The 17,044-nt window shown below is 45.3% G+C and overlaps 1 protein-coding gene across 1 annotated transcript in view; it reads right to left on the minus strand.

Moving 5' to 3' along the window:
• The window catches only part of ARHGEF9 (Cdc42 guanine nucleotide exchange factor 9), a 261,555-nt gene extending 254,659 nt beyond the window's left edge, over positions 1 to 6,896 (minus strand). The window contains exon 1 of the mRNA XM_070759694.1: positions 6,832 to 6,896. The gene's annotated coding sequence lies outside the window, so the exon portion shown is untranslated. The remainder of the gene's footprint in view (positions 1 to 6,831) is intronic.
• Between the last annotated feature and the right edge of the window lie 10,148 nt (positions 6,897 to 17,044).

The following is a 17,044-nucleotide window of genomic DNA, read 5'->3' on the forward strand; positions in this document are numbered from 1 at the left end:
TCGCATCCTGGACACAAACTGTTTCATCTCCCACCCTCAAAACGTTGCTACACAGCACTGCACACCAAGACAACTAGATACAAGAACAGTTTTTTCCCGAACACCATCACTCTACTAAACAAATAATTCCCTCAACACTGACAAACTATTTACTAAGACTGCATTACTATTACTACTAGTTTTTTTCTCATCATTCCTATCATCCTTTTCCTCCACTTAGGACTGTATGCCTGTAACTTGTTGCTTGTATCCTTAAGATTTTTATTAATATTGATTCTTTCCGCATTGCTTATTTGACCCCTATGACAATCATTAAGTGTTGTACCACATGATTATTGACAATTATATCTTTTCTTTTATGTACACTGAGAGCATCTGCACCAAGACTAATTCCTTGTGTGTCCCATCACACTTGGCCAATAAAGAATTCTATTCTATGCTATTCTATTCCATTCCATTCCATTCTATTCCATTCCATTCCATTCCATTCCATTCCATTCCATTCTATTCCATTCCATTCTATTCCATTCCATTCTATTCTATTCTATTCTAATCCACAGAGTATATTGTAGATGCAAATTAGAATTCTTGATCTACAAGATCTGGTCTATAGTTGTGAAAACAATAAAGAACTCAGTTTGAAGATTCACCACGTCATCCTTGGTTTGGGGTGTGAGGTGTGATGAGATTTCGGCATTTTTCTAAGGTGATTGTTTTTTTAACAGCAGTAAGGTAAACACCTCCACCCAAGCATTTTCTAAATGATTTTTACTCTATTTTCATCACATTCAGTAAAGAAACGAAAAGAGATTTCAAGATAATAGGATCCAAACTCTGAACTGGATCAGTTTTTCATATTGAATGGCTAGTTGACTCCAGGCACCCAATCAGGTACCCAGCAATCTCTTGGATGGTTCAGGCACAGGAATACGGTGGTTTATCTCTTTTGTCAGATCAGAAATGGGAATCAATTTCATTCAAGTTTACAATTCAAAAGGTTTGAACTAGGTTGTTTTTCCAAATTGAAATTCAGAAGCAATCTCAAATTCAAAATGGTTAATTCCGATCAGAATTTGCAGGACTCTCACGCCCAGCCAACATCACAACAGCCCCTAGTTACTGTGGTGTCACCCCACTTGCACATAGCCACACAGGGATGCAAAAAAGTGTGTAGTAAGTCAGGTAGTCCATAGTGGAATTTGGAATTTCCATCTTGAAAGTCTTGATAGTCATTAATTCAGGCAACCATGTGACTCTACCCAATTTTAGGATTTTTTTGCAGCAGTCATTAAGTGAATGCTGAAGTGCTACGTGAATACAGCGGTTGTTAAGTGAACCCACGTAAATCGGAGTCACGTGAGCACAGAATGCTTCAACTGGCTATAAGGTTGAACCAGTTGCAAAGTGCCCAAAGGGTGGTCATGTAAGGAAGAGTGTGTATGTGTGTGGGTTAGTGTGTGCATGTGCACACACACACACACACACACACAAACCCCAGAACCAGGTCATAAGTTGCTTTCAGCGTCCACCTCAACTGGAAACAGGTGCTGAGGGACCATTTGTTAAGCAAGGACTCCCTCTTTCTCCATCCCACCCTCAGCATGCAACGTCTTCTGTTTCTTTCCTCATGACGAAGTAAAATTTATTTTACAGGAAAAACCGTTTTCCCCAAGAAGCATCATTTCTGAGACGCAGCAGCTAAGGGAAGATGGAATTAATCCAATCCCACACGATGTACCAGCCTCCAAATAGATCCGTATCTTCTATCATCACCAGGCAGGAGATACAGAGAGGGAGGAAGGAAGGAAGGAAAAGAAAGAAAGGAAGGAAGGAAGGAAGGAAGGAAGGAAGGAAGGAAGGAAGGAAGAAAGAAAGAAAGAAAGAGGGAGCGAGGGAGGAAGGGAGGAAAGAAAGGAAGGAAGGAAGGAAAAGAAAGAAAGGAAGGAAGGAAGAAACAAAGAAAGAAAGAAAGAAAGGAAGAAAGAAAGAAAGAAAGAAAGAAAGAAAGAAAGAAAGAGGGAGGGAGGGGGGAGGGAGGGAGGATATAAAGCAGCTGTTTTCAAACTTGACAACCTGAAGATGTGTGGATTTCAACTTCCAGGATTCATGCAGGCTGTGAAATTCTGGGAGTAGGAATACACACAGGTTCAAGTTGCCAAGCTTGAAAAACACGGATACAACTAAATTGAATAAAAATGGACAGGTCTGTTTTATTTATATGTATCATGCCTTTATAATATTTACAAATGATCTCATCAAAGGTGGAGGAGAATGTGTGAGATACAACATATCCAGCACCCCTTTCTCCTCCTATTTTCCCACAACAACCCTGTGAGGTAGGTTGGGCTGGGAGTGACCAGCCCAAGGTCACCCGATATGTATATTAGTCCTCAACTTATCACCACAACGGAGCCCAAATTTTCCATTGCTAAACAAGACAGCTGTTAAGCTAGTTGTGTCCCATATAATGAGCTTTCTTGCCGGTGCCACAACTGTTAAGTGAATCACTGCAGTTGTTAAGTTAGTTGTTTAGAGCAGTGTTTCCCAACCTTGGCTACTTGAAGATATTTGGACTTCAACTCCCAGAATTCCCCAGCCAGCTTTTCTTTTCTTTGAAAAGTCACCCCCCCCCCCCCCAATATGCATTGCATGGACACTTCCTTCTTATCGGCCTGTTTGCCCCCTGGTTTCATTGCACTCCCCTCCCTCTTGCTCCCTCTCCTCCTTCTACCTCCTTTCTCCTGCTCCTTCTCTCCCCCTTCCTACTTCCCTCCTCTCCTTTCGATTGAGGGAGCGTTTTCCCACTTGCAGGCTGCTCCCAGCCCGGAAGAGAAGGCGGTCAGGAAGTGGGGGGGGGGGTAGTGCAAACTTCCCCAGCCAATCTTTTGCTTGCATCTTACAATAAGTAAAATAATACATATTAACAGTGGTTAATACTTCTTCTGGGGGGAGTGAGCGTAACAGAAAGCAATTGAGAAGCGCTGCCATGCAGGGAGCCCTTCATTCAGTGACCACTTGGAATTACAGCCGCGCGAGCAGTTATGGACCTTCCAAGGCATGTCCATATTTCATCATCACTCCGCGGACTGCATTGGCTGCCAATTGGTTTTCGGACACAATTCAAAGTGTTGTTTAAAGCAGTGATTTTCAACCTTTTTTGAGCAGCGGCACATTTTTTATATTTACAAAACCATGGGGCACATGGGGGGGGCTAAAAAAAGTTTGGACAAAAAAATTATGTCTTCCTCCCTTTCGCTCTATTTCTCTCTCCCTCTTTTTTCTCTCTCTCTCCATCCCTCTTTCTTTCTTTCTCTCTTCCTTCTTTCCTCTTTCCTGCTCTCTCTCCCTCCCTAGTTCCCTCTGTCTTTCTCTCTCTTGCTTTCTCTCTCTTGTTCTCTTTCTCTCTCTTGCTTTCTTTCTTTCTCTTTCTTTCTCTCTCTCTTTCTTTCTTTCTCTCTCTCTTGTTTTCTTTCTCTTGTTTTCTTGCTCTCTCTGAGCTTCGTGGCACACCTGACCATGTCTCGCGGCAGACTAGTGTGCCACGGCACACTGGTTGAAAAACACTGGTTTAAAGCCCTACATGGAATAGGACCAGACTATCTCCGAGACCGCCTTCTGCCGCATGAATCCCAGCGACCAGTGAGGTCCCACAGATTTGGTCTCCTTAGGGTCCCGTCGACCAAACATTGTCGACTGGCGGGACCTAGGGGAAGAGCCTTCTCTGTGGCGGCCCCGGCCCTCTGGAATCAGCTCCCCCCCCCAGAGATTAGCACTGCCCCCACCCTCCTTGCCTTCCGCAAGAGTTTAAAAACACATCTTTGCCGCCAGGCCTGGGGACATTAAATCTTCTCCTGTCCAACAAATGTTGTTAGTGTGATTGCCGAATGAATGAAAATGAATGTTTTTAAAGTTAGAATTTTAAGAACTTTTTAGTACTGTATATTAATTGGATAACGGTACTGTTGTGTTTCGCTATATGTTGTGAGCTGCCCCGAGTCAAACAAACAAACAAAAAACAAATAAACAAACAAATAATAAGTGACTGAGGACCGTTTTTCACATCACTGATCAAAATTCAGACACTGCAACTGATTCATATTTGTGAGAGTTTTGCAATGTTCCTGGGGTCCCGTGATCCCTTGTGTGACCTCCTGGGAAGTCTACGGGGAAGCCATATTCACTTAACAGAGCAGCGTTACTAACTTAACAAATGGCACGAAAGGTCATAAAGTGGGACATGACTTGCTTAACAACTGTCCTTTATGTGCTCAAGTGCGTTGTAAGTCGAGGACTATCTACACATGAAACGAAGCACATTCTGCTAAAACTGAGCAGTTTGGTATGTCCAGCGCTGTCGATTGGCTTAACCATGGTTTGCTGAGCAATCATCAGAAACAACACTAAGCCACGGATTGTCATTTGCCACCCATGTGTTCAGTATCTTGTGTGAACTCAAGTGTTATGGTTTATAAAATATGATTGGAAAATTATTGTGTAGTCCACATTCAAACCCAATTGCCCTCCAAGAAACCAAGTCAATCATGACTGTGTGATGTAAGCATTAGAGGTGTGTATGATCTGAATTCATTTGGTCCACTAAACCATAATTTCCCCTTTGGTGCTCAGAGGCAACACCCAGGCACACAATAGGCAATCCCTTTCTTGGCCGAGCAGCAACTCCTCCTTCAAAGCAGCTTGCAGAAGGGGAGCATAATTTGTGATTTTGGGTCAGATTTGTTATGGTAACTCAACCAATTGTGGCTTCCACATTAAAGGTGAATTAAATAACCAAGATTTATTGGACATGCATTTTGTTTTCTATCTGATCATTTTTCTAAAGGGATAAGACATTCCTTTTATAATTGAACAGAAAGTTAAGAAAGCCTATTTTTAATTAAGTGCATGCCCGCTTGAAAAAGATGGCGTCTGAAAATAATTGTTTCCGATAACATGGCAAAAGATGACCCACAGAGGTCCTGGCCATTTCCTTCTCTCTCTTTTTTTGTAATTTCCCCCCTCTTATCCTGGCCATTTCCAATAATGAGATTCCCAGGAAGAAAGTATCTTCTTAAGTGTTTATTTGGGCTGCAAGTTCTCAGCGTTTACATGAGAGTAAGCCGCACCGAACACAACAGGAAGTACTCTGCCTAAACATGCAAATGTTTTGTGTGATTAAAATATTTGCATTTTGGTTTTCAAGTCTCTACTAGAACAAACTCGTGTCCTAAAAAGATTTTGAACCTTTACATAAGCAAAAGCAATACTGTTTTATTACTAGCAATAATAAACAACCAAAATATTTTTTTAAAGATGTCTAACATTGGCATAGATGAAAGAACAAAGATTTCCCAAAGTCGAGTTCAACTGGTGCAGGCTCCCAGAAACAGCCATCCTTAGCTAGCCCACGGCCCCAAAATTCCCAAGTGGCCCCTACCCAAATTCTAACTCAGGCTGAGTCTGCTTAAGCCTTACGGTTACGATGTCCAAGTGCCTTCCGTCTCCTGTCCTATTGCTCTCCTATATCTCCTATACCATTCTTCTTTTCTTATATTTATTCTATTCTTTCATTGATATATTTTATTCCTATATCTTCTCTTCTATTCTTTCTTAGATATATCTTTCTATGAGTATATCTTCTATAACCTTCATTATATATTTACTATATGTATACCCACTACAATCCTCATTGTGTCGACTGACTGACTGACTGACTGACTGACTGACTGACTGACTGACTGACTGACTGACTGACTGAATGAATGAATGAATGAATGAATGAATGAATGAATGAATGAATGAATAAATAAATAAATAAATAAATAAATGCAGTTTTAAATTAGTATTTTAAAGCTAATGGAATTTCTGGCTTCCGCGGAACAGGAAGGGTTCGAGAGGATGCCCTGGGCGCACCAGAGCCTTCTTTGTGGTCGGGGATAATGGGGACGGGGGTTGGGGAGGGTCAAAGGGGGGGGGCGCTTCCAAACTTTGTCCCTTGAAGACTGGGGAAGACTCAGCTCCCAGAATCCCCTGCTCAGGCAGCCTTGGGCTGATGCTCAGGAACCGCCGGGGGCATGCAGAGGGTTAGGCCTTCCCCCTCACCACCATCCCCACCAGGAGCCCCCAACTGAAGGCCACAACGGAGCCCAGCCTGACAGGGGCTGAGGGAAGTTTGCCCCGGTTGGGCCCTGTTCTTGCCGCGAATCTCTACAGTTGTGGCCGGTCACACGAGCGTCAAAAGGGAAAGTGGCTCCCCGCGGACTTCGCGCCACCGAGGCCACAAAAGAGCCCAGGGTGAGAAGGGCCAAGGCCACGGCTGCGGCCCGTCAGGAGTACGAAAGACGCTCCCAAGTTCACTGTTCCAACGCCCGCCTGTGGGCCGCTAAGTGCGCTGCTGGAAGCCCCGGGTTCCCTCCCCGGCAACCCCTCCCCCCGTCCTGACCCGAGCCAGGCGGCGGGTCTTCCGTCGGCCGCTCCGGGCAGGGAGAGGAACGGGCCCCGCAGACGGGTCGAGGCCGGGGCAGAGGAGCCCCAAGGCGGCCGGGAGGGAGGGAGGGGCGGCCGGCGCAGAGAGTCCCCTCCAAACGACCCTACCCGGGCCCACCAGCCGCTCGTCTGCCCCGGCGACCCGCCCAGGAGGACCCTGAGGGTAAATGCGAGGATAACAGTAGGGTTAAGCGACTCGGGTTCCATTTCACAAGTTTTCTTGCAAGGGGGGCTCAATTGTCTCCCATGCCGCCCGCCCCGGGAGCCCCGAGTCCCTGCCTGGCGCCCAGGGAGGCGGCCCCGACGACCGCCGTCCTTCCCGCCCCCGCTCGCTTCACCCCCGCTCACCTGCTGGGCCCCGAGGGCGCCTCCGCCGCGCGCCCCGTCCAGCCGGCCGAGCCCGGCGCCGGGGGTCCCTCACTCCCGGACGGGCGGGTCCAGCGGTGCCCCAGCTGCGGCCGTTTCCCTCCGCGGATGGCGCCCCTTCCCGGCCGCCGCTGCTCCCGGCGGGGAAGTTGTGCCGGGCGAGGAAAGTTGCTCTAGAGTCGCTGCCGCCGCGCTGGGTCCCTGGTGGCCAGGCGCGCATCCGCATCCACGGCGCGCAGGTTTCGGGCTGGAGGGGGGCGCGGCCGGCGGCAGCGGCGGGAGCCCCGGGAAGGCGGGTGAGGAGGCGCGGCTGGGAGCGGGGTGGTGTGTGGAGGGAGGGGAGGGGGGAGGGGGGAGGGGTTCCCCGGGCGATGCCAGGCGGTCTTCCCCCCTCCCGCCCCACTCCTCAGCCTCAGGACCGGCGCCCTGCAGAGGAAACGCGCGCGCGCCGCCTGGAGGGCAGAAGGCAGGCAGCCGACCGGCGCCTCCCTTCGCACGGACGAACCCCCCCCCCCGCGCCCTCGGAAATGCCGTCCAACCTCAGAGAGCCCCCACCCCCAGGTCGCCTCGGAGCCCCGGCAGCTCTCGGCCGCCGCGTCCCCCGGGTCCCCACTAGCCCCCCCCCCCCCCTCACACGCACAAGGGAAGCAAGCAAAGTTACCGGCAGCTCCATTTAGCAGGGGGAGCAGATACGACCACAGGCGGCCCTGCACACAGCCGTCGGGGGCGGAAGCTTTTCTGAGCAAAATAAACAAATAAGCATCGTTTTTTTTCATTCCAATTTTCCTTTCATTATGTTCAAAAATGTTCCAATTAGTTTCCCAATGCCAAAGGTCAGATTTTGCAGCCTAATCTAGAGGAAAATGAACAAAATTTCACAAAAACGGGGCGGGCTTTTATGAGCAAAATAAACAAATTTTTTATTTCAATTGTCATATCATTGTGTTCAGAAATGTTCAACATTAGTATACTAGTGAAAAAAGTATTCAAAAAGACCATTCCAGTAGCTAGAATCAACCTTTATATACTCGTGTCTAAAAGTGTATAGTAAATGTGAGGAGAACAGCAGGGTTAAGTGACTCAGGTTCCATTTCATGAGCTTTCTTGCCAGGGGTAGTGATGGGCGAACCGAACCCGCACAATTTGGGTCCATACTGAATTTTGCAGTGTTCGGTATGCTGAAGATGAACCTGAAATTTTTTCAAACTTCGGGCAAAGTTCGAGGTCGTATTCAGCGTTCAGAGCTTTGACATCACCGGCAGTTTGCTAAGGACGCCAAGGTGATCACTTCCTGTATTCCATGGAATCCAGGAAGTGATCACCTTGGCGTCCTTAGCAACCTGCTGGTGACGTCAAACTTCACCCCCGGAATCTCTTCGTGGGAGGGATTTCCCATTCTGGTTCGGATTCAGTTCGGGTTCGGCCAAATTTTGCGTAAAGTTCATTCAAACTTGCCAAACCCAAACACCGTTGGGTTTGCCCATCACTAGCCAGGGGGGCTCGGCAGTTCTCAAACTCACCCCCCTCACCCCCGTGTTAGATCTGTGAGCTCTGCTGCCCCGTTGACTCTGCTTGCCAGCTGGTTGCAAAAGGGGATCAGGTGACACGGGAACTGTGACCATCGTAAGTATGAAGCAGTGGCCAAGCGGTTGAATTCTGATCCCACCATCATGTCCTGCAAGGGACGCAAAACAAGCATAAGACACTTTTTTTTCCAGTGCTATTGTAACTTTCTAAGTACACTAAATGAACAGTCGTATGTCAAGGACCATCTGTGCCAGAAATTAACCCAACTCTTCCCCTGCTGTATTTATTGTGCAAATTACACATTTTGGAGTTGAGATCTACTCAACTCCAAGTCAGTGGTTGTCACCACTGACTTGGATTAACAGGGAACTCACCTAAGAAAGTTACCATTGCAGCCACTTCATTCAACCACCCACCCACCCGCCCCCCAAATGAGAACAGGGGCTCTTCCTGCTCTCCTGAACTCTTACCTCTGTTCTCTCCGATGTCAATTGGAGAGAGAGAGAGAGAGCAGATAGGGAGCAAATCCTTCCTCCGGTTCTGTGTTAGCAAAAACTTCAGAAGAGAAGGATTTAGGGGTAGTGATTTCTGACAGTCTCAAAATGGGTGAGCAGTGTGGTCGGGCAGTAGGAAAAGCAAGTAGGATGCTTGGCTGCATAGCTAGAGGTATAACAAGCAGGAAGAGGGAGATTGTGATCCCGCTATATAGAGCGCTGGTGAGACCACATTTGGAATACTGTGTTCAGTTCTGGAGACCTCACCTACAAAAAGATGTTGACAAAATTGAACGGGTCCAAAGATGGGCTACAAGAATGGTGGAAGGTCTTAAGCATCAAACTTATCAGGAAAGACTTAATGAACTCAATCTGTATAGTCTGGAGGACAGAAGGAAAAGGGGGGACATGATCGAAACATTTAAATATGTCAAAGGGTTAAATAAGTTTCAGGAGGGAAGTGTTTTTAATAGGAAAGTGAACACAAGAACAAGGGACACAATCTGAAGTTAGTTGGGGGAAAGATCAAAAGCAACATGAGAAAATATTATTTTACTGAAAGAGTAGTAGATTCTTGGAACAAACTTCCAGCAGACATGGTTGGTAAATCCACAGTCACTGAATTTAAACATGTCTGGGATAAACGTATATCCATCCTAAGATAAAATACAAAAAATAGTATAAGGGCAGACTAGATAGATCATGAGGTCTTTTTCTGCCGTCAGTCTTCTATGTTTCTGTGTTAAAGAACAGGTCCCAAGAGGCTCCTAGGTGAGAAAAACACAGGACATAGAGTCATAGGATTAAAAGGGACTTTGGAGGCCGTCTAGTCCAAACCCTGGCTGATGACAGGAGATCCTAGACCTTAGAATCCGTGGGACACAACTGGGCGGAAGGGACCTTGGAGGTCATCTAGTCCCTGCTCAAGTTGGAACCCTATACAGTTTCAGACAAGGGATCTCCAATCTCTTCTTTAAAACCTCCAGGGAAGGAGCACCCATAACCTCTGGAGACAATCCATTCCGTCAGTTAATTGTTCTCACTGTCAGAAAATGTCTCCTTAGTTCCAGGTTGAATCTCTCCTTGGTTAGTTTCCATCCATTATTCCTTGTCCGGCCTTCTGATGTTTCCCTTTCCGTCCCGGACTTTCTTTGGGCTCGATGACCAAAGAAGTTCCATCATGTCGTGAATGCAGATGGCAGATGGGACATGCTGTAGCTTTTGAGAGGCTTCATTGTTTAATTCTTTGCTGGATTCATAGCCCATCTTTCACTCAGGGCTTTGAAGTGCTTCCTCTTTGGTTTTTCCTCACAACAGCTACCTGGGGACAGAGAGAGAACAAATGGACTAATAAATTGTGGGGGGGTGGGGGGGCTTGAGGCTGAATTTAAATCTGAGTCCCCTGGGTACTCGGGTGAATTTTGGGCTTGCACACATTAATCGCTTTTCCATTGATTCCTATGGGTCTTACAAACTTTTCACCTTACGAACCTCGTCCTGGAACCAATTAAGTTCAAAAGACAAGGTATCACTGTATTAATAAGTATCTACGGGCTGAAATTTAAAGGCATCACTTTAAAAATAAAGTCTCCTTCCAGTCGGACTCAATTCCCAGTCATCCCACTGCCAACAATCTTGACAGCCAGGTGGTCCTCCAATTTCTGTTGCTTAGCCAGGTGGTTGCTAAACACCCAATTTTGTTACCTTTTTTGAGACAGCGGCTAAATGGCCATGCACCCGTTAAGCAAATCCACTTTCTCTTGTCGAGTTTGCTTGTTGGAAGCCAGCTGGGCAGGTTGCAAACTGCGATCACATGGTTGGAAATTGCAAGTTAAGGACTACCTGCGGTTTACTATTCTTTCTGGCATACTCTCCCAGTTTCTCAGTGTGGAATTTCAACTCTCAAAGCAGGACAAGAAGCAATGGATGGAAACTAATCAAGGAGGAAACCCAGGTAGAATTCAGAGATACTTTCCTGCCAATGAGACGAATTAACCAGTGGAACAGCTTGCCTCCCGGAGTTGTGGGTGCTCCAACCCCAGAGATTTTGGAGAAGGCACTGGACAGCCAGGGGTCTGGAATGGCACAGCTTTCCTGCCTGAGCAGGCATGCATAAGTGCACTAGAGTGCCTTCCATCCCCTGTCCTATTGCTCTCCTATATCTCCTATACTTTTTTAAATTTATTTTTATTTATTCTTTGTCCAATACACAATACATATGGAAGAGAATAGACATTGAGTAATATATATATAAAGATAGTATGTAAAAAAGAAGAGAAAATATATGAGAGGAAGAGAATATATATGATATATGAGATAAAGGAAAGACAATTGGACAGGGGACGTTAGGCACACCAGTGCACTTATGTACACCCCTTACTGGCCTCTTAGGAACTTGGAGAGGTCAATCGTGGATAGTCTAAGGGAGAAATGTTGGGAGTTGGGGGTTGACACTATTGAGTCCGGTAATGAGTTCCACGCTTCGACCTTTCTTCTATTCCTATATCTCTTCTTCTATTCTTTCATTGATATGTTTTATTCCCATATCTTCTATTCTTTCTTAGATATATTGTACTATGAGTATATCCTCCATAACCTTCATTATGTATTTTACTATGTGTATACCCACTAAAACCCTCATTGTGTATTGGACTAACTAACTAACTAACTAAATAACTAAACAAACAAACAAATAAATAAATAGCGGAGGCCCCTTCCAACTCAGCCGTTCTTCTCAATAGGACCACCTACATCCTGGTTGATTGGGAAGCTGGGAACCAAAACCCAACACTGCTGGAAAGCAGCTGCTCCAAGAAGACCGACATTTGTTTGATCTTCACCCATGCCCGTCTTCTTCCTGCTGCCCAAAGCGAAGCAGCTGATTTTTGCAGATCTGGCTTTTGTGACGAGGGCCGAGCCAGGAAAGGCCTGTGTTCCTGAACTTTCCTTGATGACTGAGAAACTGAGCTCCGGCTCGGAAAGCAGGATTGTCAACTGTTTTCAAAATCTCCTCCTCCTATACCTGAAAGAGCAGTTTTTTTCTTTCCTGCAGTCCTTACCCGCCGATTATGCTAATCTCCAGCACCGTTTCACCAGTTGATTTCTGCAAATCAAGGCAGTTTATCTTAGGAGCTGAAACGGAGACCCAGGGGAATTGTCTGCCCATTCATCAAATATTTTGCAACCAAACAGATATTTTTACAAAATCTCCTTACAATTTTTTTTTCTTTTAGAAGTATGAGGTCCCTCCCAGTTTAATGCAGAAAAATGAAAGTGCCAAATTGCTTTTCCCCAAATAATTGGAGAGAGGGAAAAATCCCATTCACACTTTCATATATATTTATATATTTATTTATTTATTTATTTATTTATTTATTTATTTATTTATTTTGTCCAATATACAATGAGGGTTTTAGTGGGTATATATCAATATACGCATAGTAAAATACATGATGAAGGTTATAGAGGAGATACATAGTAAAATATATCTAAGAAATAATAGAAAAGAAGATATAGGAATAGAATATATCAATGAAAAAATAGAAGAAGAGATATAGGAATAGAGGAAAGGTATAGGAGATATAGGAGAGCAAATAGGACAGGGGACGGAAGGCACTCTAGTGCACTTGTACTCGCCCCTTTCATATGATGCAACTTTCCTAGTTCTCAACCTAGAAGATTTATTTTATTTATTTATTAGATTTGTATGCCGCCCCTCTCCGAAGACTTGGAGTGGCTCACAACAGCAACGCAAAATACGAATCCAATGATTAAAAAAGCAAAACAGTTAAAAACCCTTGATAAAAAACACTCATACAACCCAAACAAACCATACATAAAATGGAGCGACCAAGGGCAATCAATTTCCCCATGCCTGGCAACAAAGGTGGGTTTTTAGGTGTTTGCGAAAGGCAAGGAGGGTGGGGGCAGTCCTAATCTCCGAGGGGAGTTGATTCCAGAGGGTCGGGGCCACCACAGAGAAGGCTCTTCCCCTAGGTCCCGCCAGATGGCATTGTTTTGTCGACAGGATCTGGAGAAGGCCAACTCTGTGGGACCTAATCGGTCGCTGGGATTTGTGCGGCAGAAGGCGGTCCTGAAGGTATTCTGGTCCGATGCCATGAAGGGCTTTATAGGTCATAACCAACACTTTGAATTTTGCCTGGAAATTGATTGGCAACCATTGCAGACTGCTGCATGGAAGAATTACATCAGGAGGTCTGAGTTTCTACAATGCACTAAATAAATGACGAACAGTGGCTGGAACTGGGTATATCTGGTCTAGTGTAAAAAAGCAATGGATGGAAACTCATCCAGGAGAGAAGCAGCCTGGAACTAAGGAGAAGTTTCTTGACCGCGAGAACAATTAACCAGTGGAATGACTTTCATTCAGAAGTTGTGGGTCCTCCAACACTGGGGGCTTTTAAGAAGAGACTGGACAGCCAGTTGTCTGAAATGGTGTAGCAGGGTTTCCTGCTTGATCAGGGGGTTGGACTAGAAGACCTCCAAGGTCCCTTCCAACAGGAGCGGAAAGAAGAGGAGGAGCCAGTGCCATTTTCACCTGCTACGTGATGCAATCCCAGGTTGGTGGATTTCATGGATGCTTCAGTATGGGATTCAAAGCCACACCAAAGATTTTGTGGAGTTCCATTGGAATCCGTTTATTTTACAAGTACCACCAAGTGAACGTGTGTATTCTAACTTCTAAACAAAAGGCATTGGTTTTGGCTATGGGCAGCGTACAGCAGGCCAGCCTTCCTTCTGCTCTTCCCATTTCTTTTCCAGGGACATATCTGGAAGACGGAATGCTTATAATGTCATCTTGACAAAGGATATTCCAAGAAGTTGTAAAACTTAAAGAGAACCATGAGAGGGCAGCAAAGAGAACCTAAAAACGCCTGCTCCTTGTAGCCCTCTACTGGTTCAAATGGAGTTTTGCAATCCAGATTTAACAGCTCTTGGTAAGATGCTCTAATTTATATCCTATGCAGCTGCCTATGGAGCTTCTGGTTACTTTTCCAGCTGTGGGGATGGTAGCTGTGGATACCAATATTCATGTAAACAACTTGGGTTTTTGGCAAATTCTATGTCCCCACCACCCACCTATCACCCATCTTTACTAGTGTTTTTGAAAAGCAGAAAACAAGCCTGCTGCAAATCAAATGCCAGCTTCTTCTTTATTTCCCAAAAAATGCCTCCGTGCAGCAATTCTTTAAAATTACATGTGGTGCATGGTTGTGACCCATCCACCCAAAAAAACAGAGGGGGTGAGCAGACCCCCAGGGGCCGGGCAGGAAGCAAGGAAGGTCCTCAGTGTCTGCAGCTGACTTCCTAGTAAAAAAAAAACAGCTGTTTTCTACCATCCACCATTTTGTGAGAGTGCCCGCAACTTGCTTTGAAAACGGGTCCATTCCTGCAGTTCTCCCAGCCTTTCATGGTGGTTGGAAATTGGTGGTTAGTCATAAATGTGAGTCAGCTGCCAAGCATCCGAATGTAAATCACATGACCATGGGGATGCCACGATTGTCCTAAGTGTGAAAATGGTCCTGGGTCACTTTTTTCAGCGGCACTGTAACTTTGAAAAACCATTCAGTGCAGTGTTGTTATTCTTTGTCTTGCTTTGCTTAACAAGCATTTTCTTTACCTTTACATATATTAATCACAAGACATTATGTAGATAGACACGATAGATAGATAGAAAGGAAGGAAGGAAGGAAAGAAAGAAAGAAAGAAAGAAAGAAAGAAGAAACCCTCCACTATTTCCCTCGTTGTCCTGACCTCCCTCCCTTCCTCTCTCTGTCTCTGTTTCTCTCTCCTTAGCAGGCCCAGTCGTTTGCCGGCCCTCCGGCCTCTCAGTCTCCTCGGCCATTGTTCGGTTAGTCTACTCTTTCCTTTGTAGGTTTTTTTTTCCTTTCTCCAAACTGGCTATTTCCCAAACAGAAACATGACCCTTAAAATTCCATTCTAGGAAATAACCTTTTCTGTGGCACAGCTCCTTGGATATCGGACAAGTGAAAGGACTATATCAGGAAAACAAAAGAGAAATTACTGGCATGTGAAAAACCAACCAAACGATCTGAAGAAGTTTAAGCAACAGTTTGTTTATCTGTCTGTCTCTCTCTCTACCTACCTACCTACCTACCTACCTACTTATCTATCTTTCTATCTATCTATCTAATTTATATGCCTTCCAACTCCTCAAGGACTCTGGGCAGCTTAACACAAATAAAAACAATATTTAAAAGAACAATTTAAAAAACAATCACTAAAACCCTCGTCAAGGCCCCGCATATCTCTCAATGTCTCTCACGGCCTTATCTGGATGGCATCTCCTTCGGTCAAGGGCTCCAGGCCTGCCGGAAGAGCCAGGGTTTTTACAGCTTTGCGGAAGGCCAGTAAAATGGGAAGACTACAGATCTCCAGGGACAGCTGGTTCCAGAGAGCTGGAGCTGCTGCAGAGAAGGCCCTCCTCCCCAGCACCGGCAGTTGTTCAAAGTTTTACAACAGGCAATGTACAACTGTCCCCATTCCTGATAGTTGCTGACAAGTCTGTACACAATATGTTTTCATTTCCCCTTTAATTAAGTGATTATGTAATTTAATTAAATAAATTGGCTAAATTTATAAAAGTGCTCATTAATAAAAATAATGTATATATTTTGGAAACAGAAATATATTGTTGTTTTTCTTTTTGTGAACACACAAATACAGGTGTTTGTGTATAGAAATTGCAGTCCACCTTCAGCATATTTTTCAGAACTTGGCTGGGAAATTCTGGGAATTGAAGCCCACAGATCTTAATGTTGACAAAGGTTGAGAAAAACTGGCCTAGTGAATTGTGCAAAGCCAGCCTCTTACAATATGTACAGCACAACCCTGGGCAGTTAGAAATACAATCCATGGTGAATGGCAGGTGTCGTGGGAAGACACCCAAGTTTCTGAGGTCTCTACCTAAAGCAGGGGTCCTCAAACTTGGCAACTTTAAGATTTGTGGACTTCAACTCCTAGAATTCTCCAGCCAGCATAGCTGGCTGGAGAATTCTGGGAGTTTGTCTGTCTGTCTGTCTGTCTGTCTGTCTGTCTGTCTGTCTGTCTGTCTGTCTGTCTGTCTGTCTGTCTGTCTGTCTGTCTATCTATCTATCTATCTATCTATCTATTAGATTTGTATGCCGCCCCTTTCCGTAGACTCGGGGCGGCTCACAACACAATAAAAACAGTTTATAACAAATCTAATACAGTAATTTATAATATAAAATATTTAAAAAACCCATTATTAAACAGACATACACACAAGCATACCATACATAAATTGTATAGGCCCAGGGGAGATATCTCAGTTCCCCCATGCCTGATGACAAAGGTGGGTTTTAAGGAGTTTGCGAAAGGCGAGGAGGGTAGGGGCAGTTCTAATCTCTGGGGGGAGCTGGTTCCAGAGAGTCGAGGCCGCCACAGAGAAGGCTCTTCCCCTGGGGCCCGCCAACCGACATTGTTTAGTTGATGGGACCCGGAGAAGGCCTATTCTGTGGGACCTAATCGGTCACTGGGATTTGTGCGGCAGAAGGCGGTCTCGGAGATATTCTGTTCCGATGCCATGAAGGGCTTTAAAGGTCATAACCAACACTTTGAATTGTGACCGGAAATTGATCGGCAACCAATGCAGACTGCGGAGTGTTGGTGTGACATGGGCATACAGGGAAGCCCATGACTGCTCTCGCAGCTGCATTCTGCACGATCTGAAGTTTCCGAACACTTTTCAAAGGTAGCCCCATGTAGAGAGCATTACAGTAGTCGAGCCTCGAGGTGATGAGGGCATGAGTGACTGTGAGTAGTGAGTCCCGGTCCAAATAGGGCCACAACTGGTGCACCAAGCGAACCTGGGCAAACGCCCCCCTCGAGTTGAAGTCCACAAGTCTTAAAGTTGCCAAGTTTGAGGACCCCTGACCTAAAGGTTCGACTGCATAGTTTCCCCAGATGGAGTGACTTTTCTGGTCCCTTCCCAGATTGCTTCTTCCCTTCCAAGCTGGGCCAATTTTCCCCATTCCAAAATGCTGCAAACCCCCCAATTTGTTTTATTTATTTATTTATTTTAATATAGTTTTATTTACAAGAATATATACAATAAACGCAACAACAATACAACAAATAGCAATACAATATTGTACAAAGAAAAGAAAACA

This window comes from Erythrolamprus reginae, chromosome 8 (genome assembly GCF_031021105.1).
Source record: "Erythrolamprus reginae isolate rEryReg1 chromosome 8, rEryReg1.hap1, whole genome shotgun sequence".
NCBI lineage: Eukaryota > Metazoa > Chordata > Lepidosauria > Squamata > Dipsadidae > Erythrolamprus > Erythrolamprus reginae.